We start from the raw sequence: 24230 nt of genomic DNA, 5'->3' as shown, positions 1-24230 counted from the left end.
GTCTTACTCGAGTCCCGAGCCTGACTCCAGCAAAACAAACCGACTCCTCGAGGCAGACTCCACAGTCCTGATTTCAAACCTGTACAATATGCTACCTAGTTCTGTGTGGAATTTTTTATTTACTCTAAATTAAGCCACTATACTTTTACAGTCTATAATTTATTTCCTGAAATTTATTCAGAATAAGTAATAACTCAACAACTCTTTTGACGACAAAGTAAAAATTTATAAAGATTTTATTCATATAAAACAAAACGTTTACTATGTAATACACACTTGGAAATATAAATATAATAAATCAGTGCAAAGAGAGATAATTTAATTAAATTATAAAAAACATTTGTAATATATTGGTCGATAAATTGTGTTCTTACAGACGCTGTTGACCAGGTACTACACAAAAGAGTACAATACTGAAATGGCCTCTGGAATCTAGTGTCAATCAAGAACTTTATTCATTCCTTAAATTGATTGATTCCTGCCATGTTTAACCAAATAAATTTTCAATAAACATTATTTTGTTTTGCTTGCCTGAGTTTGCATATTACCAAAGAAGTAGGAAAATAATGACACTTTTAACAAAAATTGATTACTTAAGACAGGGTGGTCCAAAACCCAGGCCAGACATCATTGTTTGTGGCCCGCGAAGCACTGTTGAATTGTTGTAATGCGTACAGGGTTTATTTTAAAGAAATATAAGTGACCAACAATCAGTAAGCATACTGCAATGGTTTGGTTAGGGTTACATTTTTGCGATTACACTATTAAATAAACCAGTTTACTATAACTTGGCAAAAAAAGTCTAATTTTTTGTGTGTGTCAGACAGGTTTGAAAGTCGCAGTGCGTCCTATATGGAACTTTCGCAAGTTATATTTGTGTTCACTTATAAATGCAGTCTTTTTCGAAATTAAGTGTTGTCAAATATGCAATTTTGCGTGTTTGGAGCGCACCAGTCTGCTAGTCTGATTAGTATTGCTCGATTTTATTTGTGCACAATTTGGTGATAGCAGAAAGTTTGTGCAGTTTATATATCTTTCGACAGTTACTTTTTGACAATGCTTTGTGCCGTCATCTGTAAACCCCTTCATGCTCCGACCTAACGAAAATCGTTTATCCGCTCCTGGCATGCATGTAGCCTGCTTTGTGGCCCGTAAAGAATATGTAAGAAATATTGTGCAACCTTGGACCACCCTGACTTAAGAAATACAAATCAAAAGCCGTCAACAATTGCCAGTAGGAATTTGTGTAAAGCAGTGTCATATGTTATCCACAAGAGAATAAAGTTTCACATTAATTAATAGGCTTCTTGCAGCACAACAAATGGTAAAAGGGTGGAAAATTTGAAGGAATTTATTGTGTTTTACTCTTTAATCTGCTCATTCTGTGACCAGAACTTTTTAAGTGGAGGTTCCCGATCAGTTTTCCAACCTGTATAATAGAAAAATAGTGTAACATATTAAAATAAAAAAATATTTTAAATAAATAAATACTTAAAATATGCCAGTAAGTCACAAACAAAACATTGGTAAAAGTACTCGGAAGTTTTGTTTAACTAGACCAGGGCTTTCCAAACTGGGGGTTGCTCATGGAGTTAAATTTTATACAAAGTGCTACATGCTACATTTATAAAATTGTTTTTTTTTGTTTGGTATGTTAATGGCAAATTATTTAATGCACATTAGCCTACTTCAATAAATACATGCCAAAGCAGACATCGAGAAATGTTATGTTTTAAAATGTTAAACCTAGTGGGTCAAAAAGTTTAATACAATAAAAGCAGTCACAGACTGAACAGTTTGGGTAGCCCTAAACTAGATAGGCCTAAACTTTACCCATGGACAGATGGCAGTTTAAAGTTTTGTTTATAAGTAAAATAAATACTCTATAATGGTTTGCATTACACTATGATCTCATTGTCACAATAATCTTACCAGAGATTTGTTGTATCTTTGAGGAATAGACTGACTATTTTTTTATTTTCCCAGTGTACTGTTGATATGTCTTTAAGCAATGTCCAACATAATCCCAGAATGGCTGAATCACAGTTATAGATGAATATGTGTTCTTATTATAGTTTAACTAGTAAATACGAGCTAGTTCTATAAAAATAAAGTGGAGAAGTTTAACATTATTATAACATACTCCAATACTGAGCAATCAAATATAATATAATTTGCAAAATTATTAACTGAATTCAGTGACATTTGGTAACTACTGATTTCGAATGTGACTACCTTTTTTAAATGTAACTACAAATGCTAATTGCTTGCTTCACTCGCACAAACAGCACACCACCAATAATATTTGCTAGTTAAATATTACACACAGCAAACTGAGGTGTAAAAACTTTTTGTTTGAACGATGTTTTCAAAGAATTTGGTATTAATTTTCAGTTTATGGTATCAATTTCAATGTGTCTTAATTTGTAACACTGGAACTAGCATATAGAAGACTATTGAGAGCAGCAGTACAGCATAAATTTATTTTGCGCACTGAACACTGGCATACTAAAGAAAAATTACTGTATGGAAAGTATTCTTTAGGATAAGGATATATTTGCGTAAAGAACATTTCCTAAATGAACAAGGGCTGTTACCATTTACCAAGCAGAGCAATTTTTTTTATTTAAATTAAATTGGTATACAACCAAATATTACTCCAACTTACTTTATGTAAGAAAACCTGGAATTACCACCAAGGGGCAGACAAAATTTGCACTTCAAAAAATTGTTCGCAAGCTGCATAGCACTACTGCGCCCCACCGCTAAATTTGGGATCTTAAACAGTAGTATAGAAATAGATACATTTGTATTCCAATAGTAATGTAAGGCAGTGGTTCGCAAACTTTTTTTGCGACGCCCTCAAAAAAGAATTTTGATTTGCGGCACACTTATCAAATTTGGAATTCTACAATTTTTACTAAAATTTATACACTAAAGTCAATTCATTTATGGGTTTGGTTTACCAAAAGTTTATTTTTCTGTAATAGGCTCTGTAGTGTACAGTGTACAATGCAAAATACCTATATCATTTACATTAAACATTAAGAAGCTAACAATTAACACCGCCATACTGTTAAGTTTAATGAGTTCGGCACCTTGAGATTAACAAGAAACTAAGTGATATTAATTTAATTTATACGCCAACTCCTCACATAAATCTTAACGTAGAAAGTAACGCAAAAAACGGTCAACAAATACCGCATACGGCAACGGGTTACGGTGCGGGTTTGAGTTTGGGTTGGTAGAGCATTATTATTAATAATAAAATAATGATGTGCGTTGCGTTATGCGGCATTTGTAGACCGTTTTTTTGCGTTACTTTCTACGTACCAAATGGAAAGAGCCCAGAAATCAACGACATAGCTCAATCGCGTACATTTTAACAGTAACACGTCTTTCAAAAAAGTACAGTAGGGTCCTAAGAAAGTGTCACGCAACTTGTGATAACCTTGCCTGTCCTACCAAGTCAATTTTGTAAACAGAAAACGGTTTAAATTAGGACTAGGGGTCATTAAACAACAAATTACGCCAAAAGCGTACATTTTTATAACAGGCTTAAATGGGAAAGATGATGTTTTTCTTATTGTGAATCAGACCGTAACGGCTGTCGAAAGTAGAATGCATTGCTTAAAGGCAAAAGAAAAAAGGCAAAAGTGAGAGTTTGTCCTCATGGTTATAATCTCTTTGACAAAACTGTATCAAGCAGCTAATAAAAGAGGGCATATATGGCATAGGCCAGAATCAACCCAGCATCTGTCCAACTGGCTGTAATTTGGAAAACCCTAATAAAAATTATTGCATTCCAAAACAAGACAAGTCCAGCTGCATTATTTTACCGTCAGGCGCTAAAACACAATAAAACATGTGCTCTTTTATGTTTTTAATTTCATGTTAGTTGTAAGTTTTAGTAGCCAGTCAAATCAAGGTAAATTATCATAGTTTGTTTTTAAAATAAAATTACCAATAAGATTGAGCTGATCCAATAGCTTGTGGAAAAACAGGGGGACACTGATTTCCAATTTCCACTAATGGTCTTACAGAGCTCTGTAAAAAGTAACAATTTGTTATGACAGGTTAAACGTATATAGCAGCGCTTCTTAACCATAACAAATAGAAAAAAATTGCAAAACATTAAACATCTATTTTTTATTTTCTCTTTCGACTTAGTTCATTTTAAACTTACATTAATTAACAAAAACCGAGTACTAGAAATACATGCAACTATGAGGCCTATGTTAAAAAAAACTTGCAGCCAATTTAAGGTGAAAGGGTATAATATAACCACAAAATATTAATAACGCTTCGCTAACTAGGTACGCAACCATGTTTTTAAAAGTCCACCCATGCGAACTGACATAAAAAGGGTAGTGTACAGTAACAGACTCTAAAAAACATGATTTATATACAACCTAAAACAAATAATGAAAAGTTTTAAATTAAAAAGATAAAATCAGTATTTAAAGCGATTGATCCAAACTGTGTTCTGCTAAACTTTTCATAAATTTACTAAAGAACTTGCTAATATTTCAAATTTGCATGTAGGCAAGCATGCACAACTATGAATTTTTGAGCGGCGCGCAGACAGTTTCCCGTTGTAAAATAATGTGGCCCGCGGTAACAGTCTGCCGCAATCCCCCACTACTTGCTTACTACGTCAAATAATGGTTATTGTAAGTTATTCTTTGGTTCTTTGTTTTGGGTTAAAATTATAGGTCTCCAGCCATAAGATCGAAATAAGAACAACATTAATGTCGGAATACCACACAGTTCCGAATAAGATAAGGCTAATACCTAATAGTCGTAGTACAATCTAAATCGGAATAAGTCACAAACCCGTCGGAATAAGACCTAAATGGCCACATTTAGGCCGATAAAACAGTTTAACTAACCCTAAACCCCGCCCGTAAGTTAATCACTAACTCCCCTAATAATTTCAACCCTAACCCATTACCCACCAATAACCCCAAAGAGGGCCAGAAAATCAGGTGCCATAACTGCGCCCTTATAAAGTAAAGCGCCCAATATTCGACACCAAAACGAACAATGCCATTATACACATGGCCCCCGATCTTCACATACCCTCGCCCTACAGTTTCAGGCGTTGTATTGGTCATTTAGGCCTTTTCGACAGATTTATGTCTTATTCAGACGATGCAGTTCTTATTCTGTCGTACATATTACTGCGTGTTTGGCTTTATTATGTCGTTGGTGTTAATACTATGGTTTTATTGATTGATTCTGCTTTAGGTATTGGTCCTTTTTAGGTCTTATCGTGTGTTCTCAAATTAGATTTAGAATTTACAATCAATATTTTCCCTTGGATTTTGCCAAGAAACGTAAAGTTGCAAATTTAACAAGGATTGGATGCCGAAGTACTTTTTCACTCAGATCGGCAAGAAAGCAGTAGCCTATGTTTGCAGTGCAATGAAAGTGTTGCCTTATTTAAAGACTACAACATTAGCTGTCATTATGCGACTTCATTTATCGATTAGGAATCCGGCCCGCCAAGTACTTTATTTTCCCATATCAGGCCCACCGACTGGAGAAGTTGCCCGCCCCTCGTCTATGTATTTACCAATGACATTGATCATGAAGTGGATGGCTGTCTTTGCTTTGCATAAACTATGTAGAAAATCAGTGCCCCGGAAGTTATAAATTTTTTAGCTTTAAAAGTTGGTTGGACTTAAAAATGTCAGGTTGGCTTACGTTTTGCAGTGTGCTACTTGAAGGTTTCTGAGAAATACGCCGACGTTGTGAAACCATGCTGTTTTCATCGACCACAGGGTGTTGTTTGTCATGTCTATCACTAAAAACACAATCAAGCTGTATTGGTCAAGAGAAAGCAGTCAAATTAAACAAAAACACAAGATTTTTCTACATAAAAGGCTGACACGTACCTGACAGAAAACCTCCTAAACAACTTACTATACAAAAATAAAAATGTTATTAAGACACTAGCAAATTTTAGAAAATAATCTAACATGTCATACATATACAGTATGCTAGTAAAAACTTTTTTCTTGATCCCAAAACAAATCTACAAAAATGACTACAAAATTTGTTACTGAACATATTATGACATGTGTAAGAGATGTTAAAAGAGTCAACTATATTAAATTTAACTGGGATATATATTCAAACCTTGTAGGTTGTTATTTAGAATTACTTTTCTGTAATGGGCCTTAAAGCTGTTACTGGTCACTCTTTAAACAACACTTTTAAAGGTCTATTTTATGTCAATTTAATAATTTCAAAAATATATAAAAAAAAAAAAAAAAATACACTTTTAGCCATTGAAACACGTCCCGGCTTGACCGGAGGTCTTGAGTTCGAACCTCACTGCCGTCTAGTTGTTTTTCTAGTCTGCTCTGCTTGCATCATTGATCGACAGATTCGGTGAGTCTGCAATGGCTTTTCGGTGTACTTTTAGCCATTATGTTAATTTCACATAAACTTAAAACAATATCAGTCCTACTTTCGATTGTTCATTTTTTCCTTTTATCCCGTTTCAAAATGACAGAATTAAGACTTGTAGGGTGGTTTCAGCAGTTTGACATGTGTAGACATTTGTTTAAAAAACTATCTACATCTAATATTTACAGCATTCTTCAGCGTAATTAATAGATAACACATAAAATATTCTATAGATAATAGAGATATATAAAAAAAAACAGTGAAGATAAAAAAATGACGCACCAAAATTTTTTTGCAGGTAATATGTTTCCGGGTCACATTTCTTTCCTCTGCAGCTTGCGTGTTTTCTAGGACATGACAATATTTGGTTTGTCGAAGGTATGTTAAACGTTGCATTTAAACTGTTTGGAATCCATTCTGGACTGCAGGTAATATAAGGAGCCTAACAACAATTAAAACAAATTTTACTTTCTATAAAGGCAAGAACATAAAACAATGCTGATAACTGTAAACTGGTACAGAATCTTATCACTTTTTTTATATAGAAAAAGTTTTCAAAATCAAAACGACAAGGGAGAGTGAAATATAATAGCGTAATAAATATAAAAATAATAATACTTGACCCACAGAACCTAAACTCACACCCTAACCCAAATAATGTCAGCCATATAAACCCCATTTCACAACGAATTGACCACCCCATCCGTCAGAAATCAGTGCAGTTCTAAGCAAAAAGGTCTACGGCAATCAGTGCATTCAAAGGATCAAAAAGTCCGACTTTTAGACTCTGAGGTCTTGGACAATGCACTAATTTGCATTAACAAATGTGCATGAGAAGATTAAGTTTAACAATACTTGACCCAACCAAACCCAAACGCTAACCAGCGCCCTAACCCAAATAATGTGCGATAATTTAATAATTATAACGCTTCAGGCCCCAATACCTCAATTTGTGACGTAATAATCTTAAATACAATGGACGAGAAACCATCCGAGTTTGGGCTTTTTTCCCCAGCATTTAAAGAATTATTAAAATAACGCACATTATTTGGGTTAGGATTCGGGTTAGCGTTAGGGTTTAGGTGGGTCAAGTGTTATTAATCCTATCTCATATTTTTTGTTATCTTTTCTGAACTTTTAATGAATATATTTAATTTATCTTCGCCGGGAGTTTACCTAAAGGTCCAAATCAGTGCATTGCCAGGACCTCAAGGTCTAAAAGTCTAGACTTTTCTGCCATTGGATGCCCTGATTGTCGTAGACCTTTGTGCTTAGAAATGCACTGATTTCTAACGGATCGGGTGAATTGACAGATTTGGTCAATAAGCTTTTAACATCGTCCATCGCTAGCGCCATTGTTTGCATGTGTATCTTACATATTTGACAATTTAACGGTGCGTTATTTGTGTAAAATTGTTACAGTGCAAGCGTCCTATGAACCTAAAGGTTTTTGTTTTAAAGTTTGGCTACTTTGGTCTAACTCAGTGGTCAGCAAACTTTTTTCATAAAGGCCCAGATAACTGTGAAAAATTACGATCGCCAACCGGACGAAACATTCTGTGTCGAACTTTATCAACTTGAATATTATCACTAAACGAAAAAAATATAAACAACTATGCAATAAAAACTGTAGTGAGCCTTAATAGATTGTCGTACTGCTGTAGCGACTCTAGTCTAGGGTTACCATATTTTCGTGGCCTAAAATCCGGATACTTTTTAGTCCAGTGGTTCTCAACCTTTTTTAGCTTACGGACCGGTAAAATTTCAAAAAAAGTTTTGCGGACCGGTGGACCTTCAAAAATCAAAATCAACTCAAAATGTAATTACGACAAAAGTATATGCAACTTAAAGCAAATAAGGGAAACGTCAAAAAAGCAATTTGCTTCGGTCTTTTCGATATCATCGGCATTTTACGTACAACACTTGCACCATTGTGACGAACAATAAAGTCCCAAGTAGACTATTAACGTTATGTTGCGTCACAAAGCATCAAATTACGTAACTTTCGAAGTTCTACATTTAATGGACAAGCTTTTAACATCTTATATAAAATTGTAATATATTTGGCGGACCGGCGGGGAAGTTGATGCGGACCGGCGGTTGAGAACCACTGCTTTAGTCCACACTAGCGGTTTTTAAAATGAGGTATGAACACATTGTCTTGTCAATATGACGTCACACTGGCAATGCTTTGCCTATCCATTGTATACCGGAGCGGATTTTTGAACATAGTGTAGTGAATTTACTAGACTATAGTTGGGTCATCTCCAGTGCTGCCACTCCTTGGGATTTTTCCCAAGATCTTGGGATTTCAGCCTAAACCTTCTTGGGATCTGGGGATATCAGTTCCATATCTTGGGAATTTCAATTCATTTCATAATTGCAAATTTTTTTTTGCTTATATTTAAGGACCTATTTTATAAAAATAATAAGGAAGTGGCTTTTTGCCTGGCTCGTGCTGGTACGCATAAACTCATTAGTGATTTTATACGTTGTGTTAGAGCGAGAAACTTGGTTTGCTTTCTATGCGTTTACTTCTGTGACGTAACAATGCTATTTACTTGCTTGTGTGACGAAACCATTAATTTATTAGCTTATGCGACAGCCTAAATGCTCCAGGGTCCATTTCACACCCAATCAAGGATAATAATGAGAGCTATTAGCAGGGTTCGGCAACCCTATACAAAATTGGGTATTCAATACCCAAAATCATTGGGTACTTTTTTGTCAAACAGGGTACGCTCGTGGGGATTCCCAATAAATATTTTTGGGTAATTGATACCCAAAATACCTTGGGTACCACTGATATCTACCTAATCTAAATTATTGGGTATCACATTATTTTACCTAAATTACATGGGTAACATAAGCCTGTACCTAATTTAATTTTCTGGGTACGCTTGTGGGGATTCCCAATAAATATTTTTTGGTATCGCTTTGTTCCACCCAAATGCTATATTGGGTAATTTTAGTTCGTGCCATACATAATATTCAAGGTACATTTGTTGAGAAATTCAACATTGTTGGGTAGAAAAAGAATTCACCCAAATAATTTTGCGTTCACCACAATTTCTAAGAAGCAAATAAGAAAGTGTATTAGAAAGAACACTGTTGTAACAAATGGAACTTGACAAATAAAAATACAAAAGAAAAAAACAACATAAGGAAAAATACTTTAAAATTACAATGAAAATAGCATTATTTTGCAAACAATAATTATAATCCACGTATCACTAACATTTAAGAACGTTTCACCAAAAAGACTATAAAAAATGAAGTGCTAAACGTACATGTGGGGACATCACTCATATTAAACACAAAATGGTATATACAGAAGTGGGGTTAGATTTTTACAACAGTAGTTTTTTTCTGCACTGACAAACACTGCTATAAATGGTTATTTGGGAGTCCTGGACAGCCCTCGTAACATGATATGTGGTTGTCTTTTTCTACAAAAACAAAATATGTCCTTCACTTAATGCAAACTAAGTTTTGTGATCCTTCTCAAAAGCCATTAGACAAATATATTCTACTAATCTAAACATATATGAATTATAAAATAAGTAATGTTAACAGTATCAATTTTAGGCAACATTAGTCTTTATTGTTTGGAGTTATTTTATTGTATATTATCACTTAACAGGAGCTATAAACATATTTCTTACCAGGAGAATAGTTCTTTGTTTTTCAATGGCGTTTGGTTAATTTGCTTCACCTGACCAGATACGGTCCGTTGTTAAGCATAGTGGACACTGCTGATAATAATCCTTGCTTGTCTGTAAAAAAACACATGAAGTTAAAAAGAAATTATAGTGCCGTAGTCTGTATGTGCCTATACTTTAAAATAATATCACTTACTACATGCATATTTGTGTTTTTATACTTAAAATTAGGAATTTCTAATACAAGAAAATTTAATTAAAATGTACCGGGATCTGATCCAATACCAAATTACGTCATTACTATATTAAAATGAGCAAAACAAATTTATAAGTGTGCATTTACAGGAAAGACTCTTTAGTGATTTTTAATGTAAAATTTTCTCAGAAATTTAACTTCAAATTAGAAAACACTACAGTGGATTGAAAAACATGGCAAAGTGCATAAATTAATATGATGAGAAGTACCGATACTAATGGAATTTGGTTTATCAGCAACCTATAGTTCCAATAAGTGCAATAGTTAATGTTACAAAACTATTTAGGTAAACAAAATTGGGCGCTCTTTCACTATCGTACGTAAAAATTAATAAAAAAAAAATTTCTTCAAATGCCGCATACCACAACACATATTGTTTTGGTTAGGGTGCGGGTTAGCGTGGTTGAGGGTGGGTCTATTAATAATAAACATAATATTACTTGACCCACCCTCAGCAAAACGCTAACCCGCACCCTAACCCAAACAATATGGGTTGTGGTATGCAGTATTATTATCATTTTTTTTTTGCATAACTTTTCACGTACAATAGTGAAAGAGCGCCCAAAATTGCCTCATGTAAAGCATTTTACTATATAAAGCACACTTGTACAAATAAAGGTAATATCTAAAAACAACATTGACAATTATTACCATATAAAATAGCAAAATATTGCAAATATTAATTTTGTACCTCTAATGGCTTTTTGTAACTCTTATCCACGGAGACAACTTCATTTTTTGCAGTTTGGGATTGCTGAAAGATGAAAATAAAAACTAAAATAAATGATTTAACAAAAGAGAAATTGTCTTTTTATTTGGATAAGGGTGGGTCAAATAGTATTATATTAATTATTTATTAACATTGCTTAACCTACAAGTTTTTGGTGTGAACTAGACTGGGTCCAACAATAAGATCACCAAAAAGGTAAAGTAGTAAATATCAGTGGGGTATATTTTCTTGTTTGTTTTTCAACATAAGTGTTGAGATATAAATTAAATATAAAACAGTAATGTTTTAACTTACCATAAAAGGCTTGACCTAGACATATCCACCTTCCTTTTCTTTTTTATCCTAATCTTTTTAAAGTTGAGAACACGATAACTGCAACTGGCTGATGTTTATCACACTTCTCACATACACATAACTTATGTGGTTCGCAAACTAACTTTTAGACGCGCGCTTGGCGAGACAAAGGCGTTTTTAGAAGCGCGCTTGGCGAAAGAATGCCTCTCGCTTAACGGAGTGTAACGTATCGCGCCGACTTTCAAAATTTAAAATCGACGCACCAATTTGCCGTTATTTAAATATTTGTACACCTAATAAGCGTTATAACAAACTGGAGTATTTAATGTATGTTAGGCTCTAAGCTACTGAACTAACTCATAACGGTATGCCTAATAGATTAATAAGTGAAATAGGACGTTATGGTCCGCCGATTTTTCATCTTAAAACAGTCGCATTAATCACTGTCATAACTAGTTATATTTCTAACATAACCACTATCGAACAAGTTTTGTGTTGATCAGTACGATGAACAATAAAATGTATGATCCATTAATTTGTTTTTTATACCCGGTGCTAAACTTTACCCAAGTTTGTTTTGGGTTAAATCTATGAATACCCAAAGTTCCCAAACCCAATTATGTGAACATTCCTTACCCAACATTCTACCGATATTATTTGGGTACATGTTGACTATACCCAATTTATTTATTTTGGGTACAAATCTCGGCTCTGAATTTGGGTATAAAATCCTACTACCCAATAATATATTTTTCTTTAATTGGGTAGCATGTTTTTTTACCCAAGAAAAAATCAAAACTATATTAAGTAATTCTACTTGGGTTGTTTTTTAGGGTACCCAAATTATTTTGCTGTTTTTCGAGGTAAACTCATGCATTACCCAAACTGAATGAAGTAACCATTATTTTTTTCCTCGCCCTTTATGTATAGTATCCCCATTTGGTTCATTTGAGGAATTTGTTTGTCCAAAATTTAGGTTAGAATCCTTGAAACAGTCTGCTTGTGTGTATTTAATTTTTAGGAAGTCATAAGTACCCAATTTGTTAATTAGGTATTTATTAACTTTACCCAATTCACCGATTTTTGTGTATTTAAGTTGACTTGATTTTGTAAATAAACCAAACTGTACGGTTTAAAATTTGCTTTGGAGTCTTGTTTTATGCTAAGCTGAAACCACTGTTTTTAGGAAGTTAAGAGTACCCAATTTGTTAATTAGGTATTTGTTAACCTTACCCAATTCACCGATTTTGGGTACATGCGTTTTGGGTATAAAAGCTCATACCTAATTCTTTTAGGGTGTTATGATTACCCAATTCGAGAAATTGGAATTGGGTACTTGTGATTAATACCCAATTTTCTTGTTTTGGGTAGAAACGTTCCATGAATAATTGGGTATGAAATCTTACTACCCAAAAAAACATTTTCTTCCAATTGGGTAGCATGTTTTTTTACCCAACAAAAAAGGGAAATTTCTTATGAAAAACACGCTACCCAATTCTACTTGGGTAGGTTTTAAGGGCACCCAAATATGTTGGCCCTGTTTCGGGGTAAACTGTTGCACTACCCAAAACTTTTTCAATGAAGTACCCAATATTTTTAACAGTGTATACGGTCGGATTCGGCCCGCAAATGTAATTCATCCGGCCAGACGCGGATCTAGGATTTCAGTTTGGGGAAGGCCATGAAATTTTTTCAGATATGACGTCACAAAAGTATACCATTGCGTGACGTCATAATTCAGGTAAAAATAACATCGGCTGGCCGAATAAACTAACTCCTGCAAAATAACGCGAAAAACAGACCTTTTGAAAGCACGAAAAAGTAATAAGGTTAGCCTCTACAGTGGGCCGGTTTCCTAGTTTGACCCGGTATGAAGAATATCGCTGAAAGACGCTACCATGTCTATTGTCTACACATCTTGCTTTTTCCCGAAATGGCGAGAGCAACCGCACATGCCACCGAAAAAGCGCCGAGGCCAAGTCGCAATAAAACCATAGCGTTGTCTGCTGCGGTCAGCTGTGGTTCTTTCATGACACTTCTCTCAATTTTTAAGTTACTGTAGTTGGTTTTTGCCAAATAAGGTTGCTGAAATGAACAAAACTCTATGCAGAGTTAATGCTAACATTGGATAGGTTATTCAAATCCTTACACAAGGGTCGGCAACCTTTGTGTAGTAGTCGCGGGCTAAAACCAAACTCAGAAAGGTCTCTGCGGGCCGCACAACATATGTTAAATGAGGTTTTGTGTTATTACAACTTTATAACAATTGTGAATCAGGTGGGCCTCGGATTTTTTTGCAGTTTGAAAACGTGTTTTTAATTACTTTTAAGGAGGCAGTAAAGTCTTGGCGCAAATTCGCTAAAAAAAGCGTATACTTGGTTTAAAATTCCAGTCCACACGTTGTCATCCCCCTACTACTATTAAAAAAGTGTAATAAAACTACTTTGAGAAAACACGATAAATTTTATAGTTAATCTATTTTAGTGCTTGTTAACCATTTGGGGCACACCTGGCTAGCGAAGCGAGCGCGATTTTTTTGGTATACCGGTATTTCTTTTAAATGTCTTGTTTTTGTTACATTTAAAAAAAAATGGTTAAAAAATATTTGTCGATTATGTTTGAATACGTTTTTCGTTTGTCCGCGACGCACTTGGCAGCTTTCCACGGCGCAACAGTAAAGAAGCGCTGATCTAGTTCAAAAAGAGCTTAAAACGTAAACACACTGGATGTATAAAGATCATTAGCGCAAAGCGCGAAAATTTTTTGCATTTACACACTTAAAATAGTCAAAAAGTATTTAAAATGGAGTCGTGTCTAATTTGTCAAAGAGGCGGCGGGCCGGATGAAGTATATTGGCAGGCTGGTTCTGATACAGATTTGCATTAACAAAAAAAAAGCTTTTAATTGTACTTGGATAGAAGTTAGTTATTATATGTCGAGGTCAGCGTACGGTCACTTAAGCCGTCTCTGCAAATCTGAAAAACGCCGCTTTGCGCGAGTGCGCGAAACGAATTTTACCATTTTTTTGAAATATTCATTATATGGCGCCATAAGCTCGAACACCACTACAAAGCTTAAAAATATGTATTTTTTTGGCGAAAATAGGCCATATTACCTAGGGAACCGCGAAAATAAGCTGCCTATTAAGTAAAAAAATGTACATATTTTTTAGTTTGGGGGGGGGGGGTCATGGCCATATCGCCCCCCCCCCCTAGATCCTCCCCTGGATGATTGTCTCACACCCTCTACCTTCAGTTTCAGGGGTGCTTTCACCATTTAGGCCTTTAGGCCTTAGTCTGATGAATGTAGAACTTCTTGCCAAATTTTCTAATTTTACTCCAAATCGTTTTTGATCTAACTTGGCCCCGAAGATGGATAGAACCAGTTAAAGGCGGTTCTAACCGGTTTCCGACAAAAAGTTCGGCAAATTTTCTATGCAACTTGTTAAAACTCATTGCCTAATTTTCACTTTTAACTGGAAACTTGTTTTGGTTCTAATTGGCCAAAACTCTAAATTAAACCAGTTTAAGGTGGTTCTAACAGGTAATTGCCTTTCATAATTGAACTTAATGTGAACCGTTTCAATATTTTTACCGAACCATCCCGTTTCTTGAATGTAGTGCGATTTCAGTTGCGTATTTGTGAAGGACATCAAACGATAACCTCCAGTTTCTTAAAGTGGCTTGTTTTATTTATACGCACTGTTAAGACGTACTTTTGTGACGTCTCCAATATCTTGGTAAGAAATTTATTCTCACACTTGATTGTATAGTTGTAAAATAACTAGTTTTGCGTAACATATACACTATACAGTCTAAAAGGTAAATTAAACCACAAATCGAGTTTTCGCAACAATCTTATTCTATTAAGCAACTCCGTTTTTGGTTAATTGAACTGAATTATTTCGCGGTCGTTGGTGCATTTTATCAGCATCCGATTGTAAAAATTGCCGTGTGTTTAAATATTTGCCCCAACGTATCTCCCTCTTTCATAAGATTTACGACAGACATTGTGGTGACTGAAGTGATTAAACGCACGAAACATAAAGTTGATGTTTGTTGTTAAAGTTTAATCCGTTGAGCTGCCGCCTGCTGCTGATTACACGCGCTTGGTCGATTGAATTTAACAGTTTGTACTAGGCGAGCCTGAGATTGTGCGTTAAAACAAGAGTTTCATTTAAATTATTTGTTTAAATCAAGATTATAGAGCAATTCATGAATTAGATTTGATTATATTTAGTCGCATTATGCTGTAACTGGTTGAATTCGGCAACAGAATAATCTAGTTGTCCCAATGTGGACTGGAGACTCGTAGCAGTTACACTTCTTTTTAATCAAACATATTAAATGTTTTACATTAATGGAAAAAAGAGGTTGCTAGTGTTTCAATAAAATATCATTTGTGATTTGTGGATTTAGAACCAGTTCGCACTCAGGATAGGAATTATTTCCGTTTGTGTTTTTTTTATAAGACCGTTTTTTTTTAAGCGGGAATTGATCTTGTGTAATGAGATGTTGTCCTCCTATCTAATTGAAACATTTAGCTTTCCATATTTCTTACATACTTCTCATGTTCAATTTCCTAGCTTTTTAAGTTTGTTAAATCTTCAAATTGGACCAAAAATGGCGGCCAATGGAAAGGAAGCAGAGAATCGAGAAGCTGTGGATGCGGTAAATAACGTTCGCCAGGGTTCCGGTGTTGTATTAACTTAAGTCAATGACTTTTTATGACGTGACTTGAATTAAGTCACTGTTGTTTTTATTATTTTAGTTATTTCTTATAATAGAACGATTTTATCAATTTTCATTATTTATCTTTTTATTTTCCCGGTATATTAGTGACTTGACTTGAATTTGACTTATTCTTATAACGACTTGACTGGAACTTGACGACTTGCACCGAGACTTTTTTTAATTAGTTTACGTTTTAACAGGACCCTAGACCCAGTCCAAGCCAACCGATCAACGCCCAGAATTTACAAATCGGTGACAAACATTACCATCTTCATCCACCAGCAAACCAACCAGCAGTTCCTGCAATTCAACCAGCACCAAATCGCAGTTGGATGGTTCCTGTTGCTGTTGCCATATTAGCAATCCTTGCAGGCGTTTGTTACAACTATCCAGTCGACCACGGTAAGTGTGTTGTTTGGTGAAGTATGTGAAGCAACACAAGAACTTAGATTCGTATGTTAAAGGGGTGAAGCTTGTTGGGGAGACATCAAACTTTTCACAAACACACTGGAGGCTTGGTCTATGAACAAGAGTCAATAAAAATCACATTTAAAAATAGACAAAATTCAAATTGAAAAAAAAACTAGACGGATTGCATCAAAATTTAGCTAAAATGTCCGGATTGACTGATCCATTTATATATAGTCTAGCCTTGCTTGCATTATTGATCAACAGATTCGGTAAGATCGCTTTCGGTGTACAAACAGTTTCAACTAATTTAAGGTTCACCTATGTTCAGAACAAACTTGATCTTCGTTTTACTCTGTGCATATTATTTAAACGAAACAACATTTTTGCAAATCATGCTCAGGTAGTTAGAAATACCTCTCGTTTTTCGTTGTTTTCAGATTCCTTTCTTCGAGAATCGTTGAAGAAAAAAGCTGACGTTATCATTGAATCTCTGCCAACTGATCCGGTACCTCTTGACGTCATCACGGAACTTCTACAGACGTTGGAAAAGTTTTGGACAAAAGAGATGTTTTCTAAAGGAATAGGTCGCGTTCCTTTGGAGAATCTGTTTCTTGAAGCAAAGAACAATTCGATTCAAGAAGCAAAATCAAAGTATTTAGGTCAAGCAAGTTTTAATGAATATGTTGAGAAATATGGCAACACAGTTGGTGTAGTTGGTATCGCTGGTATCGGCAAAACCACACTTGTCAAGCAGTTTCTCAAGCATATTAGAGATGAACTATACACGATAGACAACTCCTATTTGTTTTTCATCGATCTGAAGAAGTTGGACAAAAATGTAAAGATAAATGTTCTAGAGTTTCTAGTTAAGTCAATCATTCCACACTGGCAGTTTGAGACGGACAACAATAAGTTACTTCTGACTGAACTTTCAAAATCATGCAATGTGTACATCTTGATGGATGGTTTGGATGAAGCTAAATTTACGGATCTTTCAATTGAAGCCCCAGTAATCGGTTTGTACGATCGTGCCAAGCCAGTTGTCATTCTCCAAAACCTTCTACGAGGCGACATTCTTGCAAATGCTCACAAGCTGCTTGCTTCACGACCGGGGGCTTATCACAAGCTACACCCAAGTTGCAAGCCCCACTTTACAGTCCGGGTAATCGGCTTTAATGAAATCTCACAAGATTTGTTCTTCAAACAACTTTATCCAAACATAGAAAAAAATGAAAAGGTTAAAAAGTCACTGGAACAAAACCCATCAGCTAAAGCTTTGTGTTTTATTCCAATTTCTGCCGAAACTCTTGCATCCTATAATGTAAAACATAGTTTTACTGGTGCTTTATTTACAGTTACTGATGTTTTTGCATCTTTTGTAACTGATTGTATTCGTTCCCCTAAGTTTCAGAATGACGCCATTATGTTGCGAAACCTTTCGCACTTGGCTTTAACCGGAATGCTTCAAGATAAGTTCATCTTCGAAATGAAAGACGTTGCTATACTTGGGCTTAATGTTACTGAATTGGAGGACTTTATTAAATCCCAAGCTTTCTCAGACAAAAAAAAGTTAAAACATTTGGAAGGAGACAAAGTTTATCTCCTCTGGCAGGAATTCTTCGCAGCACTCAAGCTCATGTTTGACACCAATATCGGGACATTTTCACAGTTGATCAAACGCATGGAAAGTGATCAATGGGAAATGGTTTTACGATTTCAATTCGGGTTGTTCAATCCGGACCTACACGGTAAACTGCGACCGATGTTTCAGATTTGCAAAACTGAAGTTGATAAAAAGAAAGAGTTTCTCAAAAACCTCATCACTTTAATTGCTTCCAAACTACCATTTGGTGTCCGGTGGGTGGAGAGTGACACAGCCAAGTTGTTCAAGGTTTGTGCTTTGGCTTGTGAATCAGGCGATAATGACATCATCACCTCAGTGGGGAATTCCCTTCCTGGAGAGTTGCACGTAATGCAAATGGGAACCATCCTTCCAAGTCAGGTGACAAGTCTCAATCAAGTGCTTCAAACAACTGAAAGGAAGTTTATTATCAACATCAGTGAAATGTCGTCCACATTCACCGGCAACGCTTTAGAAATGCTGATGGACACAATAAAGAACTTGAATTATAAGGTCTGTGAATGTTTTTTTTGAGTTGAATTTATGCTGCGTTTTTAAGAATGTGCGATACTTTATATTTTATTCCGATACCAAAATGTAATTTTATGGGAGAAAAGCGAACAAGTAGCGATACTACCACTTTGTATCGGGTATCGTAAACGATCTGATGTTATCAGACATCTCTAGTTGCAAACTTTAAAAAAAACTTTTCAAACTAGTGAAGATTATTTGTCTGAGTGTGGATGATTAAAGCAAAGTTAATGTGACCAAAGTTGTATAGGGTTTGTAAAATTACCACAAATACGAGCTGGTAAAAAACAGTTGGTATAAGTTCCAAAACATAGGCACAATACAGAAAGTGTATATACAGCCGAACTCAGTGGTTCTCAACCGGGGTGCCGCCGCGCCCCTGTGTTCCATTTGTAGTTTCCTACATGTTTTAAGTTGATTGTGTTGTTCCAGTTCCATCTATAGTGACATTTCAGTAAAATACTTAAAAATTCCACTCGGGGTGCCGCAATCCATTTATTATTTTCGAGGGGTGCCATAAACCATAAAAGGTTGAGAATCACTGGCCTAACTGGTTGGCAAAGTTTTATGAAATACATTATTTTGTTTGATTTCGAATGACCTTTCATGTGCACCTTTATATAACTTTTACAGATGGGAAAAGTATATGTTGAGACCAACAAAGCGAGTGACTTCACTGCTCTGTTCTCCTGTGTTCATAAAATCGACAAGCTGTGGTTACGTTGCCAAAACATCTCACTGTCCGATCTGAAAGTTCTCACTGATGGAATCAAACTTTCGCCAAAACCGGTAAATAACATCAGTATTGTAAATAATCGTAATTTGCTTATAATAGAAATAGTGATGCCGATACTTGAGATTTCATCTCATACCGATATCCGACATTTTGGAAACAAAGTACAGCGACTCTATCCGAATACAAATGACGTCATTATTATGCCCAATCAAACAAAATAGATTAAAAAGTTTCAAGGCCATTTTTCTAGGTTATTGGTCAAAATTCGTTTTAGCGCGAAGAAGTTAAATTACCAACAGATTGTAACTTCTATTTTTGATGAACTTACCTTTCAAAATAGGAATTGCTGCATTATGTGGAAATTTATGTTTATAAAACCTTTACTGATTAGTATTGGATCGGCACCGATACAAGCCTAGGACGAGTATCGATAATACCGCTTGGCTTCGGGTATCGGGTTTGGTCCGATATTATCGTACATCCCTACTTAGAGGTGTTCAACCAGTGAAACAACGCACAACGCCTGTCTACCACTTCATGGTGCGTCACATCGGCTTATTAAAATAACATTGTTTAATCGATGCCGCGTCACTGCAGCGTTATTTTACCGGAACACCGTTATAAACCATTCCTGCTCACTTTCATCTTTTTAATATAACATAAGCTGCCAACAGTAACGCTAATAGAGATGACTGGAAGCTTGTGCCATGTATGAATTAATAATTTGTTTATGTAGATGTGGTGGTTGAGCTTGCAAGACACAAAGCTTGGATCAGATGAACTTGCTCTACTGGCACAATCTATTCACAACGTAAAAAAGCTGACGTTGGTTAACTGCGGCATTTATGGACCAAATTTAAGACTTCTAAGCGATGCCATATCTCGCTTGGGTCGACCTGTAAGTTGGTGCTATTACGCTTACTATAGATGCGCTGCATACGACTCTAGCCCCTAAAACTGGGGGTGCGAAAAAATTACCGTGGGTGCACATTTTGTTGGCGGGGATTCACCAACGGCGAGCAGCGAATGGTTATGTTTTTTACTTGTTATTGTAGCCTAAGTGTGTTCATGGGGGAAACAAAATGTTGCGTGTATTTCATTGTTTGCGATGCGCTATGTATACTTTGGGGAGTTTTCCCCCTTTAAAAAGAACGATTAAAGGCAACCTGTAACAATATTAACCTAACAAACACTGGCTTATGTAGATGGCAGAGTTGAGCCTGTATAACACCAAGCTTGGATCACATCGAGTTGCTCTACTGGCAAAATCTATTCACAACGTAAAAGAGCTGACGTTGGCTAATTGCAATATTTATGGACCAAATTTACAACCTCTAACCGATGCCATATCTCGCTTGGATCGACCTGTAAGTTTACTCTAAGTATGTTAACGACCACTAGGTGCGCTGTATGCGGACAACTCACACTGACCCCCTAAAACCGGGGTGCACCTTTTGAAACGGGGAATCCCCATTGTGTAAACAGACACCAAAACTACTTTGCGATTCACAAAACAACACTTTTGTCGTTAAGTTACTTTTGCGTGAAAGGAAATTGTTGGGCTACCCTTGATCAGAAAATAACAAACGTAACTGATATTAATGTAACTCTGACTTTTCAACAAGGTCCTAGAAATTGCAGAATCCCAACAACATCGGGCTTTTTATCGTTAGCTTGCGGATTGCCAGTGGTGCTGCAGGATTTTGTTTAATAGGCCAGTAGACATGACGTCACACAACAGTGTTGACGTCATGAATCAAATTGATTGAACAAACAACGCTGTGCCAAGCTGAACAAATGTGCAACCTAATTAATTTTTAAATAAACCTGAGTTGTTTGCGGTAAAGTCCCAAATCGTTCTGATAACTTCTCCACAGCCATGATTTGCGTTTTTACTTCCATTTTAGTTTAGTAGCTTATATAATAAGTCCGTTAAGCAGAGACGTATAAACTAACATTTTGCCAAACAGCTATTGCGACATAAACACGTCATGGTCATGTGACGTCATCATAATTATGACGTAATGAACTCAACGTAGCTTACACTTCTGGCCTCGTAGATTAACGAAAAACGTGTTTATGTAGATGGATTTGTTGAACTTAAGAGGCAACAAACTTGAAAGGAAAAGTGTGGCTTTGCTTAAAAGTTGCGCTCATAAAGTGAGGGAACTGTGGTTGACTAATAAATACATCGGCGAAGGTGATTTGAAATCTTTACAAAAAGTAAGTTAACAAAGGTGATAATAAGTAACCGACTCACAAAAATCTACAAATAAAAAGCGTTATTTATTGAGAACGTAAAACTCGTACTTAGAGGGGAGAGTTTACATTGATTTCATAGAATTTGTAGCTTATAGTTGCCGATTCACGATGCCCGTAATATACGTTGAGGTGTTTTGCCTTCCCAAATACCGTCGCGCTATTTACTATTGTTCATGTTTCTAACAAATGAATCATAAATTTCCTGCATGAAGCGAGAAGCTTTTAAAATAGACAATATTTCACTTTAATGGTCGTATAAAGACTTTTTGTTTTCTTTATTATGTGAAGGCAGTTCGACAAGTTGCATTCCATTAATTTTCATGTTTCAAAGCACCAAGTTATTATTTGTGGTCGTGATAACCTGTTGTTTGTTTTGCAGATAACGGAGGTGTCAGCATGGCGTAACGATCGTTGGAACTAAACGACAATTGAAACAACTTTGCTCAAACTTTTCTCCACAACTTTTCCAGAACCATTTGTTACAAGAAAAACCTGTTTCTGTTAATTGCCGTATTGTTCCAATCTAAGCACTTCCTAAATTTAGGAAAGTAATCTGGCGAAAATGTTACTTGGTACTAGTTACTGCGATGTCCATAATATCATTTACACATGAAGCATTTTTTTAATTTAAAAAGCTCTGTACAGCAAGGACGATTCAAGACACCAAGCAACATGTGTTTTCCATTTTGAACAACGCAAATATGACTTTTCTTTGTAAAAGTTTTACGTAAATACGAAAATCAAAGGCATAACGTCGTTATAGCAATCACTGTTTTAGGTTTTTGTCACCAATAAGCTAGCTCAGCGGTGTATTAGGCATTTACCGAAATGTATATTTATTTTCCGAGTTTATCCAGCTTAACTTCGCTCTATTTCTTTTTGTGCTTTGCAAAAAAATTTCACGTGGCTTCTGTACAGTTTTTGGGTCAATGGATTCGACATTACATCGGGCAAAGCGTGTTTTATATTTCCAATGTGTTACGTCTTCTCTAAAAATAAATATTTGTCAATTTAAACTGAATAACTTGCCCAATATCTTTAACATATTTACATCAAATTTCAGTTGCACTTTTGCGCACGAGTTCGACAGGGAACTGATTGTTTCTTGCTACTTCTATCATGACGTCACCTTATGACGTAACTCTGTGACGCCGTTTATGAACTTTTTTTACACCTACAAAATCTTAGATGCGCCCCTGATCCACGTGTATATTTGTCCCTTTATTTTAGATTTGAGTTGAGTAAATGCATGTATTTGGCTGTGCTTGTTTTTCAAAGGGTCCAAATAGAAAACTTGGTTTTAAAACCAGTTGTGGAAAACTTGAAACACAGATCACCTACGATGCTCAACCCAAAGTCCGCAGACTCATTAAGCCCGCTAAAGGTTCTAGGTGGATTTGGGAGCACATGAACCTTGCACTTCTGTTCTAAAACTATCTGAACAAACTATAAAGTAAATGTTACAAAGCAGCGATTGGTGCATTTGAAGCTAAAAAGAAATTGCAAGCGTGTCACTGAATGTCTCTTAAATTTATTGTTATAGTGTCAAAACATTTTTTGACTCAAGTTGTTTAATATTAACTACTTAAGTCATTTTTATTGTTATAGTAAATTAGTCCTTGCGCTAAATCGATTGAGAACCCTGGAATGGCAACGATGTGCTGTTGTACGTTCTGGATTACAATCTTGTTACATAAAAAGAATAAAAAAGCTTGAGTTCTGGTGTAAATAGATTGCCGTATAATATAGTGCGTTTTAATAAAGTAATCAAACATGTTGCCTACATTATGAAAATACAATGGCACCGGTCGTTCATTAGCTGTTTGCCACTGATTGTATACCCCACAATAAAAAAGACGTATTATAAGTATACGGCCTGTGTGGAAGCGGCATTTAATCGACTGGCGTGATATTCAATACAAACAAGTAACACCGGTCATTTTCGGTTTAATAAAGAGGCGCTAACGCAAACCTTGTCAAACTTAAAGAAAACCAGGGATGGTTTAAACGTGAAATATTAAAACAAACAGGTTTCCACAGTTACCTGTTATACTGGAGCGTTTAATAGACTTCTGGCACCTTTTGTTTTATCCGATACATGATATTTTGAGGATTAAGTGTGCCTTGGTTTTTCGCAAAAATTACGATTTAACTAGAACCTTACAGTTGTATCCCAACTTGTCCTCTATGATTAAGGATCATCGCTAAAATGCTCATTTATAAAAAAATACTTTTTAAATTTGCCCACAATACATGGGCACCATCTTCACAAACAAACCGGTAATCACCTTTCTAAACCCGCAATGAAACTTTAACTTTGCTTTACACATTTTCGATAGGCGCCAATATATTTGACGAAAGTTTTGTTTGGCAAGGTGTTTTACTGGAAAAGTGTTTTTATGTTTGAACTAACACAATTATGAAGGAAACGTAGCTCTTAGTTAAGATTTATTGTTGAACAAATTGCTTTTTAACTAGTGTGCATTGACAAATATATCGAAAGGTAATCAGCCATTTATATGATAGAACGAACAAATCATCTTTTTTAAATACTTTAATATATTCTATAAATGCTCT

General features: G+C 35.5%; 1 protein-coding gene and 1 long non-coding RNA gene across 2 annotated transcripts in view; both read right to left on the bottom strand.

The window, feature by feature from the left end:
• Nucleotides 1-24230, bottom strand: part of LOC146138943 (E3 ubiquitin-protein ligase XIAP-like) — a 65420-nt gene that overhangs the window by 6451 nt on the left and 34739 nt on the right. The window lies entirely within an intron of this gene.
• LOC146138947 (uncharacterized) lies at nt 9703-11526 on the bottom strand. Its single transcript, XR_014501431.1, has 4 exons — nt 11360-11526; nt 11027-11089; nt 10083-10193; nt 9703-9866 (listed from the first exon to the last, which is right to left on the bottom strand). It is a non-coding gene; the product is annotated as an uncharacterized LOC146138947 (long non-coding RNA).

This window comes from Ascidiella aspersa, chromosome 7 (assembly GCF_963924565.1).
Source record: "Ascidiella aspersa chromosome 7, kaAscAspe10.2, whole genome shotgun sequence".
NCBI classification, from domain to species: domain Eukaryota; kingdom Metazoa; phylum Chordata; class Ascidiacea; order Phlebobranchia; family Ascidiidae; genus Ascidiella; species Ascidiella aspersa.
Note: the sequence above shows the minus strand (reverse complement) of the source record. Positions and strands in the feature narration are given on the sequence as shown.